The 24,843-nt window shown below is 40.1% G+C and overlaps 1 long non-coding RNA gene across 2 annotated transcripts in view; it reads left to right on the forward strand.

Moving 5' to 3' along the window:
- LOC116553266 overlaps positions 1-21,504 on the forward strand; it is a 36,061-nt gene extending 14,557 nt beyond the window's left edge. Inside the window, exon 4 of one of the 2 annotated variants that reach the window (XR_004269680.1) lies at positions 21,362-21,504. This is a non-coding gene — a long non-coding RNA (uncharacterized LOC116553266). Of the gene's footprint in view, positions 1-5,374; positions 6,560-21,361 lie in introns of those variants that run through there. The other variant, XR_004269679.1, reaches the window with a different exon arrangement.
- The last annotated feature ends 3,339 nt before the right edge of the window (positions 21,505-24,843 follow it).

Raw genomic sequence — 24,843 nt, forward strand, 5'->3', positions numbered from 1 at the left:
CCCAAATCTTTTAAATAGAAAACATAAGAGGGTCATTCAGTGTAAGATGATAAAAAGAGTAACAAGAGACTACTCTTATTTCTTCATATAAAATGCTTATACTTTTTTGTATGTCTAATTTGTAATTTAATAATTTAAAAAATTTTTATTATAAAGGAAATCATAAATTGGGAAATGGTTCAGTTGAGGTTTTCATGTGATCAGTCTAGCCCACAAATGGGCAAATCTCCATTGATCATGAAGAAATTACACTGGTTCTTATGGAAATGTTTACATTTAATAGGTGACATAACAGTGATTGTTTATAACAATTAAAGGTACTTTTCCAATGTTTACTTAGTCAGTTATCCTTAGGAGCTTTGGAAAGCTTATTAGAGACTAAAGAATTTAAAGGGTACCAAAATAGCTGAAGCATGAGTTAGAATTCATAGAAAATGAGTAAAAAAGGCTAGGAAATATTAGCGAAAAGATCAAATGATTGCAAGGCTAAAATAAAACTGCAATGATGAAGACAAATGGAAAACACTGGAGATAAAATGGATTACTGGAAACAAGAAGCACAAAAACAGAGTTACCCAGTAAGTACCAGATTTGAAAAATTAACAAGAAGTTTTCACAGAAGAGCCTAACATAGGAAATATGCACTGCAAGTGAGGGCGTGCGAAAGCCTGCTTCTGCTCTGCGTATAATCCAATATAATCTGGTACAGAATGTCTTGAAAAGTCAAAAGAAGATAGTTTCCTAGGTGTTTAACTATTTCAGTGGCTCCCATCGGTAAGTCATAGCTAGCAATGGACTTTTGACTTAAACCTGCTTGTACCTGCTGCTATGTTTTGAATGTCTCCTCCGAAACCCATGTTGAAATTTAATTGCCATCGTGATAGTATTAAGAAATGGGACCTTTAAAGGGTAATTAGGTTATGAGGGCTTGGCCCTTATGAATAGATGAATGTTATCATGGGAGTGGCTTAGTTTTCATGGGAATTAGATCCCCATTTTCTCTGTTTTGTGTGCTTGCTTGCCTTTCTGACATGAGATGAATCAGCATGAAGGTCCTTGCCAGATTCTCATGCTGTATTCTTATACTTTCTAGCCTCCAGAGCTGTGAGTCCAGTAAACTTTTATTCTTTATAAATTATCCAATTGATGATAGTCTGTTACAGCATCAGAAAATGGACTAAGACACTGGCCAAAACCTGTATGTAGTCAGAGTCTAATTAAGGCTATCCCAAGAGTTTATTCAATGGGCTCACTAAGTGCTACATGTGCGAATAAGAAGATTGTTAATTCTGTCTGAAATGAAGCATACTAATAAATGAATGCATTGACATTTTATGTGAATAATTATGACCTTCTAGTATTGCATATTTAATGTTATGGCTTAGAAACATGGAAGAAAGTACCAGGTCAGAGTTAAACCTGTTTGTCTTTACCACCCACATCAAAAAAAGAATCAAGGTTGAAGTAAGAGCTCTGATTCTGAGAATCTCTTACTTTAGGATTTTCCATCGATAGTGTTGGGAAACACGATCTGGACTATGCAATATTTGGCTCTTCATAGGCTGCAAATTTTTGAAAGGTGCTGGTATGAATTGTAGCAGAGATCTCTGGCCTAGGTAGTCCTTTATCTTTTCTTTCTCCCAACTTTATGCCAAGTAAGTATCTCAATACAGCAATATCTACTAATTCACAGGGCTATAGTGACATTCTCTTGACACATCAGGAAAACTTTAGGAAACAAGGCTGGGAGGAGAAAATGGGCTTGGGATACCTTCTCATAGCTATGCACCTAACACTACCTAGATAATAAAAAACTCTATAGATTTTATGTTTAAAAACTCTATTAAAAAAACAAAAAAACAACGCAACTTGGCATTTATTAGTTATATAACTCAAGCTTTTTTCTCTTAAGTGTTCCCCCATTCTGTTTGTAGAAGCTCTAAGGTCATGATTACCTTTCCAATTTCCTGAGACACTATAAAATAACCATCATCAGACTTCTAGCTGCAGGTAATAAGTAGAAGAGTTATTATAACATTCTCAGTATAATAACTGGCATTCCTAGAAGTATCCAGGACAACTGTCTAAGGCCTTGAGGTATCAAACAGGTATCTAAATGGAAAATAAATCTGAATTTTGTTCAGTGGATGGTTGAGATTCCTTTGAAAGCTGTTGATGTGCAGTTATGTGAAATACAACAGCCATTTATGCCCATAATCTGCTTGAGAGTAATCGTGTACATAGTTAATACTCCAAACTACTTTTCCATTCAGATCATTTCAATTTGGTTAATGATGTAAAACAATGCTGCTCCTTTATTAATGAACTACTGCCTGGTCCCCTCATTATTGGACATCTCAGTCACTTTCAATGACACTCAAAAAGCATACCACCCAAAGGAGTCTTTTTTTCCCATGCTCACTCAGTTTAACTTCCTCTCCTGGTTTATCTAAACAGGAATTCATCTCCATTTTAGGAAGTACTTACTTCACAAATTAGTTTTCCTTATATTCCTTCTAAAGCAAAACAAATCTAGTTTAGTTTTGTTTCTAAGAATCGAGGTCAGAAATGCTATAACTTAAATTTTGTAACTGCTTAACAAGGAACACGTTGACTACTAGTTTTTCTTAAAGACAGTATTACCCATTTCCAGAGTACATATTTTTTAAATTAATAGACTTTATTTTAGAGAAATTTTAGATGTACAGAAAAATTAAGCAGAAAGTAAGCATCTATTTTTTGAGCAGAAATTTTTGAGAGCTGACAAAATTTCGGGATCTGTTGTAATAGTTGGTTTTGTTCCATTCTGCTGCGGATACACCAATAGCTTATAGCCAAGTGCGTATTAGTACCCATCAAATCCTTGAATGAGATATTTTTCTTTAAATCACATGGCTCTAAATTACAAGTTTTACATACAGTTAGCCCTCTGTAACAGCAGAGGTGGAATCTGTGGATACAGAGGGCTGGCTGTTACCTGAAAAACCAGGGTTTGTTTGCCTGGTTTTTCAAGCAACTCTCCATGAGAATGCAGGAGTTTTCTTACAAGAAAGGCCGGCACTGGGAGTATTCTCCAAATCAGTGTCTTCTCAAGGGAAAATGACAGGAGGCTGTTGACAAAAAGAACTAAACTGTAAAATATTTTAAAAGATTTATTCTGAGCCAAATATGAGTGACCAAGGCCCATGACACAGCCCCAGGAGGTCCTGAAAATAGGCATCCAAGGTGCTTGAGTCACAGCTTGATTTTATACATTTTAGGGGGACAGAAGTTACACAGGTACCAATTAATACATGTCAGGTGTATATCAATTCAGTCTGAAAAGGTGGGGCAACTCAAGGCAAGAGCCTCCAGGTCATAGGTGGATTGAAAGATTTTCTGACTGGAAATGGCTTGAAAGAATTACGTTATTATCAATTTTTTTGAGATTGAGTCTCGTTCGCTCTGTCACCCAGGGTGGAGTGCAATGGCATGATCTCAGCTCACTGCAAACTCTGCCTCCGAGGTTCAAGCGATTCTCCTGCCTCACCCTCCTGAGTAGCTGGGATTACAGGCACATGCCATGACACCTGGCTAATTTTTATATTTTTAGTAGAGACAGGGTTTCGCCATGTTGGCCAGGCTGGTCTTGAACTTCTGACCTCAGGTGATCCACCTACCTTGGCCTCCCAAAGTGCGTGCTGGGATTATAGGCATGAGCCACGGCACCTGGCCAAGTTGTTATTATCTAAGGATCTGGAATCAATAGAAAGGAATTGTCTTGGTTAAGATAAGGGGTTGGGGAGACCAAGATTCTGAGGTGGGAGGCAAGACTTGATTCCAGAGGTGGAGCTTGGACGCCAGACCAGTTGAAGACTAGCTAAAAACAGGTGCTGGGGGGCAGGGGGCAGAAATACCTCCTCATAAGACACACCCACCAGTGTGCCACGTCAGCTTACCATTGCCGTGGCAACACCTGGAGGTTACTGCCCCTTTCCATGGCAACGACCTGACAGCTGGGAAGTTATCTCACTCTAGAAATTTCTACATAACCCCCTTAATTTTCATATAATTACAAGTGGGTATGAGTGCAGACCTGCCTCTGAGGTGCTACGCACACTGCCTATGGGGTACCCCACTCTGCCAGGAGGAGGACCTCTGTTGGTCCACTGCCGCTTTCAATCAAAGCTGCTATTTAACAGCAGCAGCTGACTCTTGAATTCTTTCCTGGGAGAAGCTAAGAACCCTTCAGGTCATAGCCTTAATTTTGGGCCTTGCCTGTCTTGCATCAGTTCTTATTATGCAGATGAAGTCTCCCGGTAGCAGGCTTCAGAGAGAATAGGTGGTAAATGTCTCTTTTTTTTTTTAAATGTATTATTTATTTATTTTTTAAAGACGAGGTTTCATCCTGATGGCCAGGCTGGTCTTGAGCTCCTGACCTCAGGTGATCCACCCACCTCGGCCTCCCAAAGTGCTAGGATGGCAGGCGTGAGCCACCGCGCCCGGCCATCTCTTACCAGAGCTAAAAGGGTGCCAGACTCTTAGTTCATCTCTCCTGGATCGGGAAAAGACCTGGAAAGGGAAGGGGGTTCTCTACAGAATGTAGATTTTCCCCACAAGAAACAGCTTTGCAAAGCCATTTCAAAATATGTCAGAGAAATATATTTTGGGGTAAAATACTTGGATTTCTTTCAGGGTCTACTATCTGTCATTTGAAGCTATACTAGAGTCAGATTGAGATTTAGTGTCTTATTGCTACAAAGAGTCTGTTTTGTCAGTCTTAAGATCTGTTTTAATGTTAATGCTGGTCAGTTTTGTCTTTTTTCTTTGATGTAATCCCATTTGTCCATTTTTAATTTTGTCCTTGTGCTTTTTGTTAGGTTTTGAATGGAGGCGAGGGTTAAAGAAACACACACACACACACACACACACACACACAGAGAGAGAGAGAGAGAGAGAGTGAGAGAGTGAGAGAGAGTGAGAGAGAGAGAGAGAGAGAGAGAGAGAGACTCAACAGCAAATGCAGGCATTTATGCCCACGATAAACCTATAGAGGTGGCGGATCAGCTTAATGTCAGCGCCCACTGCTGCTTACATACAAGCTGGGGTACGGTGCGGGCGGAAGAGGTCTAGGGAGCATGGCTTGTTGCCTGGCAGGATATTGATAAGATGTTCCTATGATCAGGTGGTTTGGCCCCTGTTCTGGTGGAATGTGGTGTTCCTTGCATTTTCTCTTAGCGGAATATAAGAGGCAGGCTGTTTCTCATGGCCCTAACCCCATGGAATGTTTGACTTTGACCAAGGTCTGTGAAATGGTGGGGAGCTTAAAAAATGGTGCAGTTTGGACTAACACTTTTGGGGAATCTTGTTCTTTTTGACTACATATATTTTCTAGGAGGACAGCAAGTTTCTGGATACTCGTAAATATTACTTGTTGGAAACAGATGCTGGTGCCGCAAAGAAAAATCAACACTCAGACAAAGGATCTCTCAGCAAAGCAATTTTACTTCCTTCAGAAAGGGTGCTCCTGTTAGCCATCTTGCCATGAGAGTAAAGTGAACAAAGGAAAAGCAGAATATTTATTCCTTACACATTTGGAGTGGTCCTTCCTGCTGTGTCTGATCTCTGCTGATTGGAGCCAGGCCTCGCTATCTAAACTAAAACCTGATGGGCTAACAACTTAAAACTTTTCTAAACAGGTAAAAGCAATGGAGAACAAAAGGAAAAGAGGAAGTCCAAATAAGGAAGGGACAGGAAGTTGCTTGTGAAAGGACTTAGAAAAGTAATAACAGAAACCTTATTTATGTTAAAGTACAAGGACACAGAATGCATTTCGTGCCTGTGAGCATGTCTAGCACAAATATCTTGGTTAAAGCACAAGGACATGGAACGTACTTATTCCTTTATATCTAACAGCTACTAGGATAGGGCTTAACGAAGAGTCGCTAATAAAAAACAAGAAGGCTTTGAAGAAAGTTAGTCTTTAAAAGAGACTATTATTTCTAACATTTATTATTCTTTAACAAGACAGGAAACTTTGAAGAGGCACTTTTCTTCTTCCCACATGACTTGTGAGCTTTAAGTTACTCAGTGATTTAACCTGTGATGGTGGTTGTCTTTAAACATGTCATGATTTTTTTCTTTAACCGTTTTTAGTGTGGACTGTATAAAACATACAAAAGGCCACCATACTTATATATAATTTTAAAATAATTTAAAACAAATTAAAAAGTACCCAGATAGCTACAACCCAGTCCAAGAGTTAGAATATGGACAGAGTCCCATGATGCACAATTTCCCTATGCCATCCCCTGCCTGCAACAGACCTTTTCCTCTTCCGGAAGTCACCACTTTTCTAACGTGTGACAGTCACTTCCTTGCATACCTTTATAGTTTTGTCACTTCTATGTGCATTGCTTAGTTTTGCCTTTTATGTTTAGATCTTCAATCTACTTGAAATTTATGTATATCAATAAATAAAAATTTATGTGTGATATAAATTTATGTATAAAATTTATGTATGATATAAATATACATTTGTTTGTGTATGATAAAATATAAGACCATGCTTCTCTGTCCCAGCACTGTTTATTAGAATTTCTGTTTCCTTACCTGATCTACACTACCACTGAATCAGGAGATTAGAAGCTGGAGGCAGGGAACCTAAGGCTGATTCGTGCTGCTTATCAGGGAAAGGAGGGGTTGAATCCGGCTTAGGCTCAACCTTAGGTTGAGCCTAAGCCGGATTCATCCGTTTCCAACCCCTCCTTTTTTCTGCGAGGCAGTTGAAAAATGAAAGTACCTCTGACTGGGCTGGGCATTGGTGGCTCATGCTTGTAATCCCAGCACTTTGCTGAGGCAGGCGGATCACTGTGTCAGGAGATGGAGAGCATCCTGGCCAACATGGTGAAACCCTGTCTCTACTAAAATTCAAAAGTTAGCTGGATGTGGTGGTGCGAGCCTGTAATCCCAGCTACTCGGGAGGCTGAGGCATGAGAATCGCTTGAACCAGGGAGTCTGAGGTTGTAGTGAGCCAAGATCGTGCCACTGCACTCCAGCCTGGGCAACAAGAGTGAAATTCTGTCTCAAAAAAAAAAAAAAGAAAAGAAAAAAAAAAGAAAGTACCTCTGATTGGTCCCCTCCTGCAACCAATTAATCAGACTGGTTGGGGGCCAATGGGAAACCTCTAGCGGGTATTTAAACCTCAGGAAATTCTGTAACGGAGGCTTTGAGCTGCTTGCTTGAGCCCGCTCCTACCTGTGGAGTGTCCTTTCATTTAAAACAAATCTTGGCTTTAGCTGCCTTGCTTTGTGTGTTTTGTCTAATTCCTTGTTCAAAATGCCAAGAACCTGGCCAACTACCTTCAACTGGCAACATATTTTGGTCAGCCAGCCAGGAGGTAAGCCCAATGTTTGGGATTTATTTTTCTTTTTCCCCTTTCTGTCTCTTTTCCTTTCCAACTCGGGACCCTCAGTGGACAGCGCCTGAGCATGGAGGCAACTGCAGGTTTCTGGCTGGGCCACTCTCCAGTGCATTGCAAGGTTTCCATGTAGAAGCACCTGATCACCACCGTCCAGTTTGGGTGATGGACCTGAGTCCTTTTCTTTTTCGGTCTTTCAGCAGCTGTTTCCTGGCAGGGCAAATGCTCAGAAATCCTACATGTACAGGCCTTCATGGCCCTATGCCAAAACCTAATAATTTCCCCGAAGAAAGTCTAAAGGCAGAGCTAGATATTATAGATGACCCTCTTTAACAAGGGTCACCTGTCTTTTATGGTGAACAGCAACTGCCCCCATGTAGCCCCTTGCCAAGTGCTCCTGAGGCTAAAACCCACACTGGACACCCTACCAAGTCCACCTCACACTCAGAGGGGAACGCCATGTTCAGCTCACCTTCCAGCCCTGCTACCCCTTAGGGAAGAAGCAGGAGCTGAGGGGCCAGTCCTAGTGCGGTCCCCTTCTCTATAACTGATATACAACAGTGTAAGGGAAAGCTAGGAAGCTCTTCTGAGAATCCCAGGAAATTAGCAGATGGGTTCCAAATTTTGACCATAGCCTTAGATTTCTCATGGAGAAATGTTCAATTCTAGCAACCTCTTGCACCCCCTTTGAAAATAAATGAATCTTTTAAGGCAGCCCGCCAGGAAGCAGATGATCTGTTTGTTCTGATCCTGCTTGTTGGGACTCTAAAACGCCCATGGAAATGAACAGCTGGGCTAAATTTCTTGAGGCTCTCCTTGGAGGCAAGAGAAAGGGAATAACTAAGGCAGTTAAGTGATGATGAACTAAGGGAGGTTACATAAGGTGAGGCAACCCTTGCCATGCTCATGCTACAATCTGGAAGGAAGGGGACTGCTAAGTAGCAAATAATCCCCTATACAGCATGGGCCTGAAATTCTTCAGCGTTTGGAAGCAATACACCTGCTAAAGGCTGTAGCCATTGTAGGGGGCATCAAAGGGGCTTAACCCTTATAGTGCAAGGAAACAAAAACAGCTGGAGAAGCCACGGCTGTAGTTCTCAGGGCACAATCCCCCAGATCCTAGCACTGCTTCCACTCTGATTCCCCAATGGAACCTGAATACACACCACAGGAGGAACAGTTAATAAAGGAGCAAGGAGGACAAAAACAAGGATCCTGGTGGTGTATCGCATCAGAAACACATTTCCCTCATGCAGCCCAATGGAGAATTATAAAAACCCTGCAAGCTGGGCGTGGGGGCTCACGCCTGTAATCCCAGCACTTTGGGAGGCTGAGGCCGGTGGATGATGTGAGGTCAGGAGTTCCAGACCAGCCTGGCCAATATGGGAAACCCCATCTCTACTAACAATAACAATTAGCCTGGTGTGGTGGGTGGCAGCCTGTAATCCCGGCTACTTGGGAGGCTGAGGCAGGAGAATCTATTGAACCTGGGAGGCGGAGGTTGCAGGTGAGCTGAGATCGCCCCTTAATAAGGGCAAAGGGGGAAACTGATTTCACAAGAGTGAAACTCCATCTCAAACAAAAAAAAACAAAAACACCACCACCAAAAACCTGGCTTAACTCTTTCCATATGGGGAGAGCTGCCAGCCTGGCCATGGTTAACAGGCTCTTCTTTGGGTCTAATTTAGCTTCTGTGGTTAAGCATGTCTTTCAAGCCTGCTCACTGTGTGCACTTAACCCAGGAAACAAAATGCCTCCTCTAATGGAACCAGTCCAGAGGAGAGTTTATTTATTTTTGAGATAGAGTCTCGCTCTGTTGCCCAGGCTGGAGTGCCATGGCACAACCTCAGCTCACTGCAACCTCCACCTCCTGGGTTCCAGCAATTTTCCTGTCTCAGCCTCCTGAGTAGCTGGGATTACAGGTGCCCGCCCCTATGCCCAGCTCAGAGGAGACTTGTATTAGAGGACTGTAATAGAACATACCCAGGAAAAGACTGGCAATTAGACTGCACACATATGCCAGCTAGCACTAACAAGTTTTTGTTAGTGCTAATAGATATCTTTGCTGGTTCGGTTGAAGCTTACCCTACCCGAACAGAGAAAGCTAATGAGGTTATAAGGGTTCTCTTAAAAGAAATAATCCCCCTAATTTGGGTTACTTCAGAGTCTCCAAAATGATAATAGCCCATCCTTTCCCAAATAACTTAAGGGGTTGCTAAGGTTCTCAGAATCAAATACTATTTACATTCAGCATGGAGGCCTCAATCCTCTGGGAAGGTAGAAAGGTCTAACCAAACTCTAAAATGATGGTTAGCTAAGCTGTATCAGGAAACAGCAGAAGCTTGGATCAGCTTACCGCCCATAGCCCTCTCAAAAAATCTGTAATACCCCTGGAGCAAAAATTAAGCCCATACTAAATGTTATATGAAGGCCATCCTTAACTAATGATGTAATTACTGATTCAGAAAAAGCTGATTTAGTAAAATCCCTAGTTAACCTAGGACAATTTCAGCAGGCTTTACAAAAGTTTGTAACTCAAAGGCTTCCCATACCGGGAACTAACCAGCAACCCCAAATCAGGCCAGGAGATAAGGTGCATGTCAAAGCATGGAAGGAGGGATCAGTTGCTCAGTAATTACAACACAAACGGAAGGCGCTGTTTTCAGTAATACTGGCCATGCCTTCTGCGGTCAGAGTACTAGGATTAGATAGTTGGATCCTTTCAAGGATCAAGTCTGATACCTGAAGCCCTGGACCTCAAACCTGAAGTTTCCCTTCAGCCACTACACCTGTGAAGGTTTTCCTTCAGGGAAGGACCTGTTTAGAAGACAGCCAAAAGATAAATGTTATAAACGGGTTCTCAGTGCCACAAAGAATCAACACTGAGACTATGGATCCATCAGCAAGGCCAGTTTTACTTTCTGCAGAAAGGCTGCCACTTGCTAGCAATTTTGCCATGAGAGCACACCTGAACAAAGGGAACAGAAGCATTTATAACCTGATGCAACCACCCTACTGCTATGTCCAGTTTCCATTGGCCGGAACAGGACCTCACATTCTAAGCTTTACCTGACTGGCTAGCAACTTAAAACTTTCCTACATAGGTAAAGGCAAGAAAGGACAAAGAAGAGAGGAAGCAGCTTGTAGAATGCTGAGAAAGGCAAAAGTGCTTCTTAATAAGGGCAAAGGAGGAAACTATGATCTAATGCCTGCCTAGGCTTGCCCAGACATGTCAGGATGAATATCTGGGACAGCCAAGGAAACTTTGAAGAGGAACTTCTGTTTCATTTTCTACAATAAATAAATGCCTCTCAACTTCTCTTGGTGTTTTTGTGGCATAGTTACTGCAGGATGAATAACAGAACCCATGTTTTTTGTTTTTTTTTTTGAGACGGAGTTTCGCTCTTGTTACCCAAGCTGGAGTGCAATGGCGCGATCTCGGCTCACCGCAACCTCCACCTCCCGGGTTCAGGCAATTCTCCTGCCCCAGCCTCCTGAGTCGCTGGGACTACAGGCACGCGCCACCATGCCCAGCTAATTTTTTGTATTTTTAGTAGAGATGGGGTTTCACCATGTTGACCAGGATGGTCTCGATCTCTTGACCTTGTGATCCACCTGCCTCGGCCTCCCAAAGTGCTGGGATTACAAGCGTGAGCCACTGCGCCCGGCAGAACCCATGTTTTTATATTTTTTGCAAATTAATTGCCTTCTTTCAAACAGTTGAAATTGCTTCCTTTGTAATAATTAAGTAGAAAATTTTAATTGATTTCTATAGCAAACATTCCTGACAGCATAGGTATCCACTTCCTGAAGTTCAATAAATCTTCTAACCAAATTCATTTTCTTTCGCCTAGAGATGATCATGTGGTAAGGCCTCCAGCCAGTTCCAAATGAATTCACCACCCCTGACTATCAAGAAACTACCCTGTCTTCACTAGACAGAGCAGGGTGAGAGTTCTGTGATCCCCAATAGGTAGGGACTGTGCCCCAAGTCAGCATGAAGCAGTTACAGAATAAAGACCATCAGTCTGTCTGCCTCCCATAAAGACTATGGGGATCATGTCTCTCCATGGGGAAATGAGGCAGGAGAATAGGGCCTGGAGGCAGGAAGCCTGAGGTTGATTTATGCTCACTGGATATCAGCGGCTACTGCCTTTTCAACCCCTCCTTTGTCTGCGTGGCAGTTGGTGTTTGGCAGTTGGTGTTTGGCAGTTGGTGTTTGGCAGTTGGTGTTTGGCAGTTGGTGTTTGGCAGTTGGTGGGTGGCAGTTGGTGGGTGGCAGTTGGTGGGTGGCAGTTGGTGGGTGGCAGTTGGTGGGTGGCAGTTGCCACCCCTCCTGTTTCTGCCTGTCAGTTGAAAAATGAAAATACCTTTGATTGTTCCCCTCCTGCAACCAATCAGGCTGGTTGGGGGGCCAATAGGAAACTTCTAGAGGGAATTTAAATCCCAGAAGATTCTGTAACCAAGCTCTTGAGCTGCTTGCATGAGACTGCTCCCACTGTGTGGAGTGTACTTTCACTTAAAATAAATCTTTGCTTTCGCTGCCTTGCTTTGCACATTTTGTCCAGTGCTTTGTTCAAAAGCCAAGAACCTGGGCAACTACTCTCAGCTGGTACCACCACCTGTGTCGAAAATGAAGTGTCCATATATGCCTTTTCTTGGGCTTTCCATTCTATTCCAATTGTTCTACTTGTCAAAATGTGTTAATATGATGCTATCTTTAAAGCAAGTTATTTCTGTTGATGTCTGGCTTGTTTGCACATACTAGTCATAACATGGCTTGCCTGATTGCAATCTCCTAATTTTGTGGAGACTTCCTTTATTGTCCAGTATGATTCACTTTGTAAAGCTCTTGGGTGTTCTTGAAAAGAATGTGTGGTATGCAGTGTTCACATCCCTTCAGGTCCCATATGTACGCAGTCATTTTCCCCTAGGCAGGCTCACAGAGTCCACATACTTGGTCAGGGCTGGTGTTAAGCATGAGATACAGACTAAGTTCTCTTCTATGTTAACCTAGCCCTTGTGTTGACACCAGATGGTGATTCCAGACCTCCGACCCTCTTGTGTTTCTCTTGGGTTATCTGCGGGCCAGCTTATTTCAGTTGTAGATATTCCAAATTATTAGAAATACGTCAACAAGTTAGAAAATCAAAGGGAAATCACTCGGATCTTTATTTTCTTCCTTCCTAAAGCTCCTTGTCTTTAGGGTGCAAGGGGGGCATCACCTACTTTTTTCTACCAAGAACATTTAAACTCTTGCTCCCCGTTAACCTTCTCTACCCTCCCCATCCCCCCAAAAGAAAATCCTGCTCCTTTTGTTCCTCTAGAACAATGGGTGGGTTCTTGCTTTTGTATAACTAAGTGACCAAACTATACTTCCCCAAATTAAAAAAAAAAAAAAAAGACTACGCTGAGGTACTTTAAAAGCTCTCTTCTTAAAAGTAGAAATGGCTAGCAAATCTAAAGGCTTAATTTCACTATGAAAAAAGCTTTTGGAAGATATACAAGTGGCCAATAAACATAAGAAAAAAATGCCTGACATTATTAATCATTCGAGAAATGCAAATCAAAACCACAATGAGGTACCATCTCACACCAGTCAGAATGGCTGTTATTAAAGGGTTGAAAAATAACAAATGCTAGTGAGATTGCAGAGAAAAGGGAATGCTTATTCACCGCTGGTGGAAATGTAAATTAGTTCAGCCATTGTGGAAAGCAGCGTGGAGCTTTCTCAAAGAACTTAAAACAGAACTGCCATTGGCCCCAGTAGTCTCATTATAGGGTATATACCTGCAGCAGTCCATTCTCATGCTGCTAAAAGGACTTACCCAAGACTGGGTAATTTTTAAAGAAGAGATTTAATGGACTCACAGTTCCACTTGGCCAGGGAGGCCTCACAATCATAGTGGAAGATGGAGGAGGAGCAAAGGCACGTCTTACAAGGCAGCAGGCAAGAGAGTGTGTGCAGGGGAACTGCCCTTTATAAAACTATCAGATCTCGTGACACTTATTCACTATCATGAGAACAGCTTGGGAAAAACCTGCCCCCATGACTCAATTACCTGTCACTGGGTTCCTCCCATGACACCGGGGGATTATGGGAGCTACAATTCAAGGTGATATTTGGAGGGGTACACAGCAAAATCGTATCAATACCCAAAGGAAAATATTGTTCTACCATAAAGACGTGCGCACTCATATGTTCATTGCAGCACTACTCACAATAACAAAGACACAGAATCAACCTAAATGCCCATCATCAATACACTGGATAAAGAAAATGTGGCACATATACATCATGGAACACTATGCATCCATCAGAAGAACAAGATCATGCTCTTTGCAGCAACAAGGATGAAGCTGGAGGCCATTATCCTAAGTGAACAACGCAGGAACAGTAAACCAAATACTGCGTGTTCTCACTTAGAAGTAGGATGTAAACATTGAGTGCACATGGACACAAAGAAGTGAACAATGGACACCGAGGCCTTTGTGAGGGTGGAGAGTGGAAGGAGGCCAAGGATCAAAAACTACCTATTGGGTACTAGGCTTATCGGCTGGGTGACAAAACAGTTTGTATAACAAACCCCCACGATACTCAATTTACCTGTATGACAAACCTGCATATGTACCCCTGAACCTAAAATAAAAGTTAAAAAAAGATAAAATTTGTAATCAACAGCAACAACCACAAAAGCTTTTGTTTCACACACCATTTATTACGATATGTAAAATAGTAATACTTAAAACAGTTTGCGATTCCTTAAGCATCTAAAATGATAGTTATTTTTATTTGAAAAATTCCTACTCGATGCACAATTCAGTGGGATTAGACCTGTTCACCCATGTTATTCAGCCATCGCCTCTATCTAGGTCCAGAACGTTTAAAAATCGCCCTAGACAGAAATGCTAACTAAGCAGTCACTCTCCATTTCTCCCTCTCCTCAGCGCTTAGCAACTACTAATCTGCTCTTTGTCTCTATGTATTTGCTTATTCTGGACATTTCATATAAATGGAATCATTCCATATGTGGTCCTTGGTGTCTGGCTTCTTTTACTTAGCATAATGTTTTTGAGGGTCATCTGTGTTGTATTTTTCTTTCCTTTTTATGGATGAATAGCATTTAACTTTGTGGTATCAAAACACATTTTGTTTATCCATCTATTGATGGACATTTAGATTGTTTCAACCTTTTGGCTATTGTGACTAGAGCTGCTGAGGTTGGTTTATTTGTGTATAACATTTTGTAAACAAACAAATGGAAATGTTTTTATTTGAACACCTGGTTTCAGTTCTCTTGGGTATATATTTAAGAGTGGAATTTCTAGATCAAGTGATAATTCTATGTTTAATTTATTGAAGAATCACCAAACTGTTTTCCACAGTCGTTGTACCATTTACATTCCCACCAGCAATGTATGAAGGTTCCAATTTCTCCACATCTTTACCAACACTTATTCTCTATTTTTAAGAAATGGCTATCCTAGTGGGTGCAAAATGGCATCTGACTGTGGTTTTGATTTGTCTTTCTCTAATGTCTAATGACATTGAACATCTTTTCATGTGCTTTTTGGCCATTTATATACGTTCAGAGAAACGTCTGTTCTAGTCTTTTGTCCCTTTTTAAATTGGGCTGTGTTTTGCTGTTAGTTGAATTGGATTTTTAAAGCTTTAAGTTGCAGAGAGCCAAACACTGGCTTAAAAAAAAATGATTTTTTTTAGAAGGAGACTTACGTAGCTGGAAGGTAGAAGGAGCGATTTGTTTAGTTCCAGGAATTCTAACAATGTGAGGAGGGCTCTGTGTCCTTTTTATATCTCTCAGCTGTAATTCCCCCAAATTAGTTGCAGAGATTTCTTTTACTACAGAGTGGCAGGGCGACCTTCAGTAACACCACATGCTTCCCATCTCCTGACAGTGGAAAGAAATCTTCCTACTATCTTTCATTTTAAAGGGATAGCATTAGGAGAAATACCTAATGTAGATGACAGGTGCAGCAAACCACCATGGCATGTGTCTGCCTATGTAACAAACCTACACGTTCTGCACATCTATCCCAGAACTTAAAGTATAATTTTAAAAAAGTATTTATTTATTTAGAGAAAGGGTCTTGCTCTATTGCCCAGACTGGAGTATAGTGGCACAATCGTAGCTCATTGAGCTTTGACCTCCCAGACTCAGGCAGTCCTCCCACCTCAGCCTCCTGAGTAGCTGGGACTGCAGGTGTGCATCACCATGCCCAGCTAATTTTTAAATTTTTTGCAGAGATGAGGTCTCCCTATGTTGCCCAGTCTGGTCTCGAACTCCTGGGCTCAATGAATCCTCCCACCTCAGCCTCCCAAAATGTTGAAATTACAGGTGTGAGCCACACCCACTCTCTAATACCTTTCAGATAACTTCTGATTGACTCAGTTTAGATTTCATGTCCAGGTCTTAAATGATCATGGTAGCCAATGATATGGGTAGCGTAATTTGCTGAGTCTAGGTCATGTACCCACTGATGTCATCACAGTGACAAGTCAGTGTTGCCCCTATCCTAACCACAGAGAAGGGGTTCCCCACAGAAAAGTGGAGCTTAGATCTGAGAAGGTAGTTGAGAATGAGTGCTGTATAGTGAATAATAGATATCCCCCCCATTTTGTCCCTTATATCTTTGGCTGTATATATATTCACATGCCATTGTAATTATACATACAGTTTCAAAAATGCCTCTGCTTCTCCAAATACAACTGTACTTTATATTTTCAAAACAGATCTACCTCCGTCTTACACAGATATCTATGTTTTGTGTCCTCCAAAGTCACACCTAAGAGAGGTGCAAGGAGGATTTCATTCCTGGGAATGACCTACTTTAATAGCCTGGATATTTACTGAAGAACTGAACAATGACAGGCACTTATTTCCGGGCTCGAGGTTTTTAGGCAATATTTAAAACCTCAGTTGACATGAATTAGATGATTCTGCGGCATAATAACCACATCCAGAGAGCTTATCTAAACCTGGACCTTGACTCTTGATCCTCACCTTATGGTTTCTATTTCTTGCCAATAATCTTTTCTAGCTTTTCTCGATATCCCAAAATAATGCTTTCACTTTGCTCTCCACTTTGAACAATGTGAAAGACTTGAAGGGGAAAATGAAGCTATATAATGTGGCATTTCCCCCAAGATTATAACCTACTGGATGCATTTTTAGAAGGGATATGACACTTTTGTTTGGCGAAGAATACCTAGAATATAATATTTGAGAGAGAATCAGACTTCCCAAATTTGCTGGCTCATCCAAGACCCAATGTTTTATTTATTCATTTAATCATTTTCTCAACAATTTAGAAGATTGATGGATAATAGGTTACATAGTTTCAGGGTACACATGATAAGACATTCGTATAATTTGTAAACATCAAATCGGTGTACTTGGGATATCAATCACCTTAAATATTTGCCTTTATTCTAGAAACATTTGAATTTTTCTCTTCTATTTTGAAATATATAGTATGTTTTCGTAAACGATAGTCACCCTACTTACCTATTGAACACTGGAGCTTACTTCATCTATCAACTTTATATTTGTTTCCATTTGTCAACTTCTTTTAATCTCCCACTCCTGCTACCCTTGCTGGCTTCTGGTAACCACCAATCTACTCTCTACCTTCATGAGATCCACTTTTTCTTAGCGTCCACGTATGAGTGAGAACATGTGATATTTGTCTCTTCGTGCTTGGTTTATTTCACTCAACATAATGACTTCTAGTTTTATCTATGTTGCTGCAAATGACGGGATTTTATTCTTTTCTACGGATGAATGATATTTCATTGTGTATATATACCATGTTTAGCCATTCATTCATTGACTAATGAATAGTGCTGAGATAAATGTGGGCATGCAGATCTCTCTTTGATATATTCATTTCCTTTCTTCTGGAGATATATCCAGTAGTGGGATTGCTGGATCATACGGTATGATCATTCAATTTTTAATTTCTTGAGGAACTTCTAAGCTGATCTCTGTAGTAGCTGTACTAATTTACGTTCCCACCAATGGTATACAAGCGTTCCCTTCCTTTCATATCCTTGCTAGCCTCCCTTATTGCCTGTCTTCTTGGTAAAAAGCCATTTTAACTGGGGCAAGATGATATCTCATTGTGGTTTTGATTTGCATTTCTCTGATAATTTGTGATGTTGAACATTTTTTTATGTGCCTGTTGCCCATTTGTATGCCTTCTTTTGAGAAATGTCTACTCAGCTCTTTTGCCCATTTTTTTTCTCTTTTGAGACAGAGTCGTGCTCTGTTGCCCAGGCTGAAGAGCAATGGCACGATCTTGGCTCACCACACCCTCTGCCTCCCGGGTTCAAGAGATTCTCTTGCCTCAGCCTCCTGAGTAGCTGGGATTATAGGTGTACGCCACCATGTCTGGCTAATTTTTGTATTTTTAGTAAAGATGGGGTTTCACCGTATTGGCTAGGCTGGTCTCGAACTCCTCACCTCAGATGATCCTCCTGCCTTGACCTCCCAAAGTGCTAGGATTACAGGTATGAGCCACCATGCCTGGCCTCTTTTTGCCCATTTTTAAATTGGATTATGTGTGTTGTGTTTTTCTTTTTTCTTTTTTGCTATTGAGTTGTTTGAACTCCTTATACATTCTGGTTATTAACCCCTTCTCAGGTGGCTAGTTTTCAAATATTTTCTGCCATTCTGTAGGTTTTATCCTCACTTTGTTGATTATTTCCTTTGCTATGCAGAAGTTTTTAGTTTGATATAATACCGTTTGTCTATTTTTACTTTGTTTGCTTATGCTTTTGGGATTTGACATAAAAAAATCTTTACCCAGACCAATGTTTGGAGTCATTCCTCAATGTTTTCTTCTAGTAGTTTCATGGTTTGAGATCTTAGATTTAATTTTCAATTAATTTTGATTTGATTTTTGTATATGGTAAGAGAGAAGGATCTAGTTTCATTCTTCTGCATATAGTTACCTAGTTTCCTTGCACCGTTTATTGAAAAGTCTATCGTTTCCCCCGTTATATGTTCTTGGTACCTTTGTTGAAGATGAGTTGGCTGTAAATGTGTGGACTTACATCTGGGTTCTCTATTGTGTTCAGTTGGTCTGTGTGTCTGTTTTTACGTTAGTATCATACTGGTTTGGTTACTATAACTTTGTAGTAAAATTTGAAGTCAGGTAGTATAATGCCTCTAGCTTTGTTCCTTTTGCTCAGGATTACTTTGGTTATTTGGGGTCTTTTGTGGTTCCACAGACGTTTTAAGATTTTTTTTTTTCAATTTCTGTAAAGAATGTAATTGGATTGCATTTAATCTGTAAATTGCTTTGAGTAGTATTATAATTTTAACAATATTAATTTTAACAATATTCTTTAAATTCATGAACCTGGAATATCTTTCCATTTTGCATGTCCTTTTCAATTTCTTTCCCAATATTTTAGTACGGTATTTCTTTATCCCTTTGCTTTTGTCTTCACAAATTTTAGCTTAGGCTGCAGAATTCGGCTTTTTCAAATTCTGACTCCCAGCCCTCAAGGATTGCAAGGTATAAGTATGAAGATTTTTCTTAAAAAAATGAAGTTTCATTATTCTCTCTCTGCTTTTAGATAGTATAGCCTGGACCGAACTTGTCCTTTTCTCATAGAATATTATTTGAGGTCACAAGTGATGTTCAATAACTTGCTATTTTCTTGGGACTGAGTCCAAAGATTTAGCAAACCATTGGATAGGGATAGCCAGTTGCATTGCTACTGTGTAACAAAAATTTTCAAATAATTATTTAGGAATGGGAATAATTATCTCCTCTCTGTTTTGCACCTTATATTATCTCAGCTATTTTCATACATTAGGATCTGTTACTTAAATTATCTCATTCTCAGGTATAAATTGCTCAGGAATTTTTCAGTTGCAGATGACAGAAACCAAACTCAAAACTGCTTTAACAAAATTATAGCAGGTGGTGGGGAGTGAACATGTGTGTTTCAGAGAAGGGGAAGGTTATTTCCACCTCTACAAGTACATGCTAGATTGGGCACTGATGGACAGAATCATCAGTTTATTAGTGAAGCATAATGTGTGTTGAACAAGACAAGCTAGGTCAAGCATTTGAAGATGCGTTTGAGGTATCGAGGCAACAATTAACTGGAGATCTTCAAAATTACCTGGTTTTTCATCAGTGATTGTCCCCATGTCAGAGGGGATTCCAACTGCTATGGAGTGTTGCTTACAGAGGAACCTATCTATAATTGAAGAACTTTAATAAATAATGCTATTTTGAAGGAACTATACATTGATCTTTGTGGAACATAACTGAAAGCCAGCTGGTACCATCTGCTGTTTTCCAGCAAGAGGAAGGACAAGGCAGGAAGATGCTCTGACTGTTTGAATAACTTCACAAATCTTGGGGTAATCCCAAGATGGCGTCTGCATTCAGTAAGTAAATAAAACCAAAAGGAGTTTCCAGTTTGTATCAAAAAAACAAAGAAAAACTTGCCAAACTTTGAGGAATAAGAAAGGGCAACAGGAAGACCATGATATATCAGAAAATGGCCAGGAAACTGAGGAATTATGGAAGAACTGGGGAAATCATTAAAATCTGGAGAAAGCTTATTTACCAATGAGCTTCAGTAAGGCCATTCTCTGAATGGCCATCTTGTTTCTTGGAGAAAGAGATCGTCTACTCACAGTATGTTCAGCTTCATCAAGAACATCTCAGTTTAAATAATTGGAATGCAAACTAAAATTATACATATGCCAGTTACCATGAGCTTAGTCACCCTGATTGCCAAATATACTCTCCCATTTCATCATTATTTTTGGCATTAGAAATCCCTACAAGATTCAGGATTTTTCTCTTAAAGCAAATACTGAAGATAAAAATTAGCTTCATTGCTGCTATCTTTTATCAAATAGCACATAATTTATACAGACTTGGTGGGAAATTCTGCCAGTGAACAACTTTATTATTTCAAATCAACTTCCATTTGAAAGTATGAACTAAAAATGTGCTTGCTCTATTATCTATGCAACCACTTTCTTCTAGATTAACAATGCCAGTGCAGACAATTTGATTTATGTATTGATTTAAACATTTTGCTGTCTTACACTTAGGTGAAAAATCACTTGGCTATATATCTGATGGCTTTACAAAAAATTATTTACAAAAAATAATTGCATATAATGCAGTGTTTGTGCCAAAGTATATTTATGCCATAAAAACTTTAGTGGAAATGTCTGTTCAGGTCCCTTGTTCATTTTCTAATTGGGCTTCTTGTTTTCTTGATATCGAGTTGTTTGAGCTCTTTATGTATTTTGGATGTTAATCTCTTGTCAGATGTATGGCTTGCAGCTGTTTTTTCCCAATCTGTGAGTTGCTTCGGCACACTGTTGTTGTTTCATTGGCTGTGCAGAAGTTTTTTAGTGTGATGTCATCTCGTTTGTCTATTTTTGCTTTTTGCCTACTTTGTTGACTGTGCTTTTTGGGGTCAAATACAAAAAATCATTGTCCAGGGAGTGTCATATAGTTTTCCTCCTCTATATTTTCTTCCAGTAAGTTTAGAGTTTCAGGTACAGTATTACATTTGAATCTTTAATCCATTTTGAGTTGATTTTTAGTTGTGTACATGGTGTGAGATAAGGGTCCAATTTTATTCTTCTGTAGGTAGTAATTTAGTTTTCCCAACACTATTTATTGAAGAGACTGTCCTTTTCCTATTGCATATTCTTGTGCCTTTGTTGAAAATCAATCGACTGTACATGAATAGGTTCATTTCCATGCTCTCTATTCCACTCCATTGGTCAATGGGTCTGTTTGTTTTGCCATGCTGTTTTTGTTGCTATAGCTTTCTAGTATAGTTTGAAATCTGGTGATGTGGTAACTCCAGCTTTGTTCTTTTTGTTCATGATTGCCTTGGTTGTTTGGAGTTTTTATGGTTCCATATGAATTTTTGTTTTGTTTTTTCAGATGGAGTCTAATTCTATGGCCTAGGTTGGAGTGTAAATGGTGTGATCAGGGCTCACTGCAAACTTCACCTCCTGGCTTCAAGTGATTCTTGTGCCTCAGCCTCCCAAGTAGCTGGGATTACAGGTGAGTGTCACCATGCCTGGCTGATTTTTGTATTTTTAGCAGAGATGGGGTTTCACCATGTGGGCCAGGCTGGTCTGAAACTTCTGACCGCAGGTGGTCCTCCCACCTCAGCCTCCCAAAGGGCTGGGATTACAGGCATGAGCCACTCATCCAGCCCCATATGAAGTTTTGGATTATTTTTATTTCTATGAAAAGTGATATTGGGATTTTCATAGGGATTGCATTGAATTTGTAGATCACTTTGGGTAGTATAGACATTTTAGCAATACTCGTTCTTCATTAACATGAAATATCTTTCCATTTACTTTTGTCTTGAATGTTTATTTCATCAACATTTTATAGTTTTCATTGTGTAAGTCTTTTGTCTGCTTGGTTAAATCTGCTCTTGGGTAATTTATTTTATTTTTTGTAGTTACTGTGTGATTTGTTGATTTCTTTTTGGGTAGTTTGTTGTTGGTATATAGAAATGCTACTGATTTTTGTGTGTTGATTTTACATCCTGCAACTTTATTGTATTTGTTTATTAATTTTAACAATTTTTTGATAAGACTTTCCATGTATAAGATCATGTTATTGGCAAACAGTGAAAATTCCACTTTTTCCTTTTAATAAAAGACCTTCACTATTTAGCTTTTTATTTCTTTTTCTTGCCTAATTGCTCTGTCTAGGACTTCCAATTCTATGTTGAGTGGAAATGGCGAGAGTGGGCATCCTTGTCTTATTCCAGATCTTGGAGGAAAGGCTTTCAGTTATTCACTGCTGAGTCACAGTTAGCTGTGAGCATCTCTGGATAGCTTTTATTGTTGAAGTATCTTTCTTCTATACTTAATTTGGTGATTTTTTTTTAATCATTAATGGATGTTGAATTTTGTCAAATCTTTTTCTGCTTTTGATGAGATGATCATATGATTTTTGTCATTTATTCTGTTAATGCGGCGTATCATTTATTGACTTGCATATGTTGAACTCTCCTTGCATTCCAGGGATAGAGACATTTCTGAAAAAAACGACATATAAATGGCCAACAGGTATAATGAAAAATATTCAATATTGCTAATCATTAGGGAAATGCAAATTAAAGCCATAATGAAATATAATCTCACACTGATCAGAATGGCTTTTGTCAAAAATAGGAAAGATAAATGTTGTCAAGAATGTGGAGAAAAAGGAACCTTGTACAGTGTTGGTGGGAATGAAAATTACTGTAGTCAATATGGAAAACAGTATGGAGGTTCCTCAAAAAACTAAAAATAAAATTACCACGTGATCTTGAAATTCCGTGTCTGGGTATTTACCCAAAAGGTTTAAAATCAGTTTGTTGAAGAGATGTCTGCACCCCCATGTTCACTGCGGCACTATTCACAATAGCAAGTTACAGAATCAACTTAAGTGTGCATCAACAAATGAGTGGATAAAGACAATGTTGCATACTTAAACAATGGAATACTATTCAGCCTTAAAAAAGAAATTATTGGCCAGGCATGGTGGCTCCCACCTATAATTCAGTACTTTGGGAGGCCGAGGTGGGTGGATCACTTTGAGGTCAGGAGTTTGAGACCAGCCTGGCCAACATGGTAAAACCCTGTCTCTACTAAAAATACAAAATTAGCTGACCATGGTGGCAGGCACCTGTAATCCCAGCTACTTGGGAGGCTGAGGCAGGAGAATTGCTTGAACCTGGGAGGCAGAGGTTGCAGTGAGCTGAGATCGCGCCACTGCACTCCAGCCTGGGTGACAGTGAGACTCGGTCTGAAAAAACCCAGAACAAATCAACAACAGAAAAGTAAGACATTCTGACATTTGTGACAACATAGATGGAATTAGAGAATATTATGCTAAGTGAATTAAGTCAGGTTCAGGAAGGCAAGAACTGCATATTCTCACATATATGTGAAGTCTAAAACAAACCCATAGAAGCAGAGGGTAGAATGGTGATTACAGAGCGTGGGGGTTGTGGGAAATGGGGAGATGATGATCAAAGGGCATCAGATTTTAGTGAGACAGGAGGATTTTAAAAATAGTTTTGAGTTCTATTGCACAGTATGGTGAATATAGTTAATAATAGAGTATTGTACATTTCAAAATTGCCCAGGGAATAAATTTCAAATGTTTTCACCATAAAAATGTTAAGTATTTGAGGTGATGGATATGTTAACCAGCTTGATTTAATTATTCCACATTATATTCACAAATTGTAACACCACTTTGTATACCATAAATTTATATAATTATAAATTATCAATTTGCAATTTCAAAAATAAAGTAGGAAGGGGGTTCATTGGCTTTATAGAGCTAAGTCTGAGGTCAATAGGATTAAGGTGTGGCTGGATCAGATGTCATCAGCACTCTGCCTTCTTTTATATATACAGCTTCCCCTCTTCCCTCCCTTTCCGTCTCCTCTCTCCCCTCCTCTCCCCTCTCTCCCCGCTCCCCTTTCCCCTCTCCCCTCCTCTTCCCTCCTTCTCTTCTCCCCTCTCCTCTCCTTTCGCTCTGTCACCCAGGCTGGAGTGCACTGGCGTGACCTTGGATCACTGCAACCTCTGCCTCTCAGGTTCAAGCCATTCTCCTGCTTCAGCTTCCCGAGTAGTTGGGATTACAGGTGTGCACCACTATGCCTGGCTATTTGTGTGTGTGTGTGTGTGTGTGTGTGTGTGTGTGTATTTTTAGTAGGGATGAGGTTTTACCATATTGGCCAGGTTGGTCTCGAACATATGACCTCAGGTGGTCTACCCACCTTGGCCTCCCAAAGTGCTGGGATTTACAAGCATGAGCCACCATGCCCAGCTGCCAATGACTTTTACATTAACACCTCTAACCCCCTAAGCATTTCTAAGCATTGTCTATGGAACTCTGCTTTTATATCTGATATCCTACTTGGCAATTCCACATGGACATCTAAAAGCCATCTGAAAATGAACATGACCCCAAACAGCACTCCTGAATTCTTTCTCTATTAAAACCGCTCTCTTCTCAGTTTCCCCTCAACTTAATAGTTTCACTATCCATTTATTTTCTCAAACCAAAAAATTCAGCAGTTCTCCTTGATTCCTCTTTTCATCACTCCTATGTCCACTTCATCAGCAAGTTCTCTCAACCCAATTTCCAAAACCTATCTTAAATCTATCCATTTTTACTCATCACCACTACTACTGCCCCGATCCTTGTCACCACCATTTCACCTTCTAGCTCCTGTCTCTATGTTCACATTTGACCTCTTAGAATTTGATCGCCATGCTGTAGCCAGAGTGACCTTGAAAGTGTGATAAGTCCTCATTTGCGGTGTAAAATTCTCCAGTAGTGTCCAAATGTACTCCAAATTCCTAATCCCAGTTTTAAAAACCTTAGATGGCCCCTTCTCA

This window comes from Sapajus apella, unplaced genomic scaffold (assembly GCF_009761245.1).
Source record: "Sapajus apella isolate SASKATOON/1434 unplaced genomic scaffold, GSC_monkey_1.0 scaffold12, whole genome shotgun sequence".
In the NCBI taxonomy this organism is placed as follows: domain Eukaryota; kingdom Metazoa; phylum Chordata; class Mammalia; order Primates; family Cebidae; genus Sapajus; species Sapajus apella.